This window comes from Chiloscyllium plagiosum, unplaced genomic scaffold (assembly GCF_037043375.1).
Source record: "Chiloscyllium plagiosum isolate Xiang-an unplaced genomic scaffold, Cpla_swu_hap1 HiC_scaffold_14, whole genome shotgun sequence".
NCBI classification, from domain to species: Eukaryota; Metazoa; Chordata; class Chondrichthyes; order Orectolobiformes; family Hemiscylliidae; genus Chiloscyllium; species Chiloscyllium plagiosum.
The window spans coordinates 104,796,432-104,802,815 of NW_028270152.1; the positions used below are offsets into that span (position 1 = coordinate 104,796,432).

At 43.4% G+C, this 6,384-nt stretch overlaps 1 non-coding gene across 1 annotated transcript; it reads right to left on the reverse strand.

The window, feature by feature from the left end:
• Positions 1 to 208: 208 nt before the first annotated feature.
• Positions 209 to 290, reverse strand: trnas-aga (transfer RNA serine (anticodon AGA)). Its single transcript has one exon. It is a non-coding gene; the product is annotated as a tRNA-Ser (tRNA).
• Positions 291 to 6,384: the final 6,094 nt, after the last annotated feature.

Sequence of the window (6,384 nt, forward strand, 5' to 3'; positions counted from 1 at the left end):
TTCTGCTTAGGACGTTCAATAACAACTGCAGAAACCCGATGTATCGAGCAGTGTATCTGGAAAGAGAAACAGAGATAATGTTTTAAATATGGGTCATTTCAGATGAAGAACTCGAGTTTCCCAAGTCTAATCAAATTACCGGCCTGGTTCACAAAATAGCTTTTCTGAACTTTGAGCGAGAATTGTTCCAGCAGGAAAGCATTCATAACGTAGTCAGCAGGATTCGAACCTACGTGGGGAAACCCCAATGGATTTCTAATCCATCGCCTTAACCACTCGGCCATGACTACAGACAGTGGAACAGGGTTGAGCACAGTTCATATGTGGTAGGCTTTCAAAGGTAGGTTAAATATAGTGCAGGATAGGCATGTCCCGTTGAAGGCAAAGGATGTGAAAGGCAATATTCGTGAACTGTTGATGACTCGCCAAGAGGAAAAGGGAAGCATACATAACGCCCCGGCAGCTAAGAACATAATGGTCCCTGGAGGAACATGAGAAGATTAGGACAAGTCTTAAACGAGGAATGAAGGGGGTTAAAAGGGGTCCTGAAACAACTTCACGCTAGCAAAATTGAGGAGAATCCTAAAGCCTAATTTTCATATATAAGAAGCAAACGGGTAACCAGAGAAAGGATTGGTCCACTGAAGGAAAATGAAGGAAGGCTGTATGTCGAATCTGAGAGAGTGGGTATGATTCTGAATGATTATTTTGCATCAGTGTTGACTGAGGAGAGGAACATGATGAATGATGAGTCTAGAGTAAAACATTTGATTAGTCTGGATCATGTTGACATAAGTAGGGAAGCTGTGTTGGGCAGGCTAGGGGTAATTAATGTGGACAAATCCCCAGGAACGGATGGGATCTATCCCTGGTTCCTGAGCGAGGTGGAAGAGGAAATAGCTGGGGCCCTGACAGATATATTCGTGGCATGCTTCAGCACAGGTGAGGTTCTGGCCGACTAGAACGTTGCTCATATTGTCCCCTGTCCAAGAAGGACAGTAGGGATATTCTGGATAACTACAGAACAATGGGCCTAACATCAGTGTTGGGAAGGTTGCTGGAGAAGGTACTGAAGTATAGGATCTATTCATATTTAGAAAATAATGTGCATATCAGTGAGAGGCACAGAGTTTATCGGGGAAGTGCCCAAGTTGATAGATGAAGGAAAGGCTGTTGATGTCATATACATGCACTACAGTATGGAGTTAGATAAGGTTCCCCATGGTAACCAAATACAGAACGTAAAGTAACATGGTGTGCAGGGTGTTCTAGACAGGTGGATAAAGAATTAGTTGAGCAATAGGAGACAGAGAATGGCAGTTGAATGGAGTTTCTGGAAATGGAGAAAGATGACCAGTAGTGCTTCACAGGGGTCAGTGTTGAGGCCACTGTTGTTTGTGATATACATAAATGATCTGGAAGAGAGCACTGTTGGAATGATCAGAAAGTTTGCAGATGACACGAAGTTTTCTGGACTAGCAGAAAGTATAAGTGACTGTTTAAGAATACAGGAGGATAGAGATATACTGGAAAGTTGGGCGGAAAAGTGGCAGCTGGAGTTCAAAACAGACAACTGTGAGGTGACGCATTTCGGTCAGTCTAATTCTAGCTGGAGTTATACAATGAACGGAAGAGCTTTGGGAAGTTGATGGACAGAGAGGTCCATTATACACTGAAGGTTGCTGCACACGTGGATAGAGTAGGCAAGCAGGCATATAGTATGCGTGGCTTCATTGGATGGGGTATTGAATAAAATGGCTGGCAAGTCATGTTAAAATTGAACAATACATTGGTCTGGCCACACTTAGAATACTGTGTAAATTTCTGGTCGCCACATTACCAAAAGGATGTGGACGCTTTGGAGAGGGCACGTAAAAGGTTTAAGCGGATGTTGCCTCGTATGGAAGGTGCAATCTAGGAAGAGAGGTTGAGTAGGTTAGGTTTGTTTTCATTAGAAAAAAGGAGTTTGAGGGGGTCCTTTATGAGGTTTACAAAATCATGAAGGTACAGACAGGGTAGATAGAGAAAAGTTTTATTTCCCAGATTGAAGGATTAAATACCGAGAGGTCACGCTTTCAAGGTGAGAGGTGAAAAGTTTAAGAGGGATACACGCGGCAACTACTTGACACAGTGGGTGTTGGGTGTCTGGAACGCGTTGTCATCAGAGACGGGAGAGGTAATCACGGTAGATACATTTAAGATACGTCTGGACAGATGCATGAGTAGGTGGGGAGCAGAGGGATACAGATGCTTAGGAATTGGGTGACAGATTTAAACAGTAGATTTGGATCGGCTCAGGCTTGAATGGATGAAGGCCCTGTTCCTTGTCTGTACATTTTCTTTAGTCTTTCTTCTTAAATTACGCCAATTTTTTTACAAAATTTGCGAGGTCTAAGTGCCTGAAGTGAATCGATGCTGAAACACTAGTCAAAACAAATCTGAGTGATGGCTTTTGTGTGGTAGCGTGGTCGAGCGGTCTAATATGCTGGAGTTTCAGCTTCAGTTTCTATCGAATCGTGGCTTCAAATAAAAGCAGCCTAAGTGAGCTACTATGTGGAGATGTATGTGAGCGGAGTGCGCATGCGTGGATGCCTTTTAATTTGAGTATTTGCAGCTCCTCAGTCTGCTTACCCTCTCGGTCATAATATTAGCGACCGTCTCTGAAAACAACGCAAGTTCCTGCTGTCCGACGTATCCTCATATACCGTCGATAACATTGGTTTTGGATATCTGCGTTGCCAGTTTCTGTATCTCAAATGGTCAGCGCAGTTGGCTGAAATGTTGGTGGTTCGACCCCACCCAGGGAATAAGCATCAAATATTTCAGTATAAGCATTTACCCCGACCATATATTGACATTGTAACTGGGAAAACTCATCCATGATTCACCCCAAGTCCGCAGGGAGTGAGACGTTTACACGCAGCAGAATACGACATCACCTTCTCCAAGCTCCCGATGCCAACAGAAAGCGGCCACTGCAGCTTCAATCAGCGACTTTCTGCCAAGCCATGGGAAACAACTCGTGGAAACTCCTTCCTTAGTAACAGCTCTTTCCGTGTGAAAGGAGCAAACCTTTCGCTTTAAATTGGAAAGGGCTTCTGGACATTGGAATGTTGCTCCAGTCCTTGGAACGTGTTGTAAATAAAACTCCTGACGTGAAAATAAGAAGTGGTAAAGGTTTTCGGCAGAAAGAACAAAGTAAGTGTTGATTGAGCCGACTCTGTCTCGTCAGCAGATGGGAAATGCCCAACACTGTAAACGGAAATGATTGGGTTTCCTTAGGTAATTTCCCGACTGATTTACTGTCTGCCAGAGTGATTGGAAATCACATCAGCGACATAAAGGTGAGGGTAAAAATATGAAGATATTAAGGCTGAACCTTAAATCCCGGGACAAGTGCTGAATAGATTGTAATGCTTTGAAGGAATAACTGAAGTGAAAGTTGTGAATGCTATTTTTGTGATTAGGGGGAATGAACTGGATCTGAAAAAAATGCTGATGAATTATGCTCGCAATGTAATAGCAAACTAATCCACAGTGCACCGTGCTTGGCTAGCTCAGTCGGTGCAGTGTGAGATGCTTAGTATGAGGGTGGTGGGTGCAAGTCTCACAATGTGCGCTTTCACCGCTTAATACAATTCCGGCTCTTCGTTCCACGTGCAGTATTGAAACCCTTCGCAGGGGAATGTTCTTGCTGCTTTCATTGTCCGCCTGCTTTTGATCACACGTCGGTTTCTGAGTGAACACTGTGTCCATTTTACTGGAGGCGCCAGAGACAACTTTATCAGTGCAGCCGAAAATACAATGAATGATGTCCATTTCAAAACGTGAGGTTCCAAACCAACCGTGCACCACCCAAAGTGTTCAAAGGCACGGAAAGCAAATGGCCACTTGCTAGGGGTCTGACAGAGACAGATCAATGTCACATGGGTCCTGAACCAATCTTCAGTGATTCAGATTGTTCTGATGGAAACCGAAGGGAACTCTCCCTCAACGTTTTGCAATTGTTCTTCTTGTGTTTAACGTAATGAACAGTATATTGTCAGTAACGAGGGTGGAGGTGCGGCAGGATCGTGAGGTTTCAGTGTGGGACATAGACACAGTAAGTCAAGTATCCCAAGAGCACGGGAGAACTGTTTGGTCCAGGATCACTGTCATCTTCTGTTTCTAAACCAACAAATGAAATTACTGGAAAATCTCAGCAGATCTGTTAGCATCTTGGAAATATAAATCGATTTAAGACTTCGGGATTAGTGATACTTCTTTTCCATGTGCATCTCCACCTGCTTTTGCACACTCTTCCTTTTTATTGAATGTCTCCTGACTTCCAACTTTGTAATGTTTTGAACAAATAACAAAAGTGAAGGATGTGAATTATTTTATTTATGATTGGGAGGAATGAGCTGGATCTTTGCAAATTGCTGTGCCAGGTGAATTATGCTCAGAATGAAATAGCAAACTAATGCATCGTGTGCCAACCCTGGATATCTCAGTTCGGTGCAATGTGAGTTGTTTAATCAAAGAGTCGTGCGTCCAAGCCCCATAATAGTCGTTTTCACTGTTTAATAGAGTTCCAGATCTTCTTTCCACATGCAGAATTGCAAGCCAACGCTGGTGGAGCATTCTTGTTGTTTTCGCTGACACATATGTCCTCCTGCTTTGATCACATGTCGATTACTGAGTGAAAACTGTCTGCACTTTACTGGAAGCGCCAGATATAACTTTATAAGTGCAGATGAAAATACTATGTATTATGTCCATTTCAAAACGTGAGATTCCACTTCATCCGTGCACCAACCAAAGTGTTCAAAGACACAGAACGCGAATGGCCATTTGTTAGTGGTCTGACAGAGACGGCTTAATGTCTCATGGGTCCTGAACAAAAATTAACTGATTCAGAATGTGCTGATGGAACGGAACGGAGCTCTCCCTGTACATTTTGCAAATGTTCTTGTTGTGTGCTCATGTAAGTTTATGTAATGAACTGTTCATTGCCAGTAACGAGGGTGGGGGTGGGGAAGGATTCTGAGGTTTCAGTGTGGGACAGACGTGATCTGATCGACCGGGTAAGTCAAATATTCCCAGAACACGAGAGAGCTGATTGGTCCAGGATCACTCCCATCTTCAGCTTCAGATTCAACAAATGAAATTCATGGAAAATCTCAGCAGGTCCGGTCGCATCTTGAAAATGAAAACCGAATGAGATTTCGGGACTGTTGACACTTCATTTCCATCTTCATGTCCCTCTGCCTTTCTACAAACTTCCTTTTTATTGAATATGTCCTGACTTCAAACTTTATATTCAGCTTCACTTTTATTGCTTCCTCTCCAAACATTTTCCCAGTCTCTAAAATTGTATCATGCTTGTTCTATCTCTCATTTTGCCCAGGACTTCCATCTGAACAAATAACTCTGTTTCTATTTCCTTAGATACCAGATGGCCAGAGATTGCAAAACATAGGAGCGGTTAGCACTTTCAGAATTCGATCTTGGCTAATATCGTTCTTAACCCCATTCTCCAGTCCTCTACCTGAACACTTACTCCCCAGTCTTAGGATCCAGTCTTTTTGCCAGAGTGGGTCCTAATCCGTCCCAAAACCCTCCACATGTGTTGGCAGCTGTTACACCGTGTCTACGTGTCATCACTCTCAGTTTCAGTGATTCTCGGCAAACACGAACTGTTCTGAGCAGCTCGATCGGGTCTCTGGCTCCACTGTGATCCTGCGGGGGAGCAGTAATCATCTTCATCTCCTACGGAAATTATCGGCGCTTCAAAAAAAAACGGACAGAAAGAAAGATAGGCTTGTGTGTCAACATATGTGGAGGCAATTGCTTTCTGACCTGGTCAGTAAAACTTACTCTGTATATCCCCGCACATTCTAGCTGTCGTGGTGAAAGGGAATACAAGTCCAATTAATTGCCATCTACGCTTTTATTTGATCTGTTTTATTTTATTCTTCCTTGTTTTGAATATGCAGGGATGTTTCCAGCACTGATGGTCAACATTTCTAAGAGTGCATGCCGCGGGCCCTGACCTTTTCTGGAGAGTAGCAGTATCAGTTTGTGCGAAAGTGGCCCAGTCCAAACTTTAGAAGAAACATTGTTGTTCCCTCTTTCTGGGCGACAGTCTTTCATATCAGATCGATGGGGTTTTATTGCATTCTCATCAGCAAACCTTGTTTTGAATTTACTCGCCCGATACTACTGTAGCGGTGAAAAGAATATAATTCCGAATACCTGTTGCGTGAAATTCATTTTCAAATTTCTATTCGCAGTGGTCCTTCATATGTGGCGATTTCTATATCAGTGCTGGCCATCCTGTTTAAGAGTGCCGTTGCATATGTTCCTCTGTCTTGGCGCGGCAGGGAAAATTGTCTGTGCCTT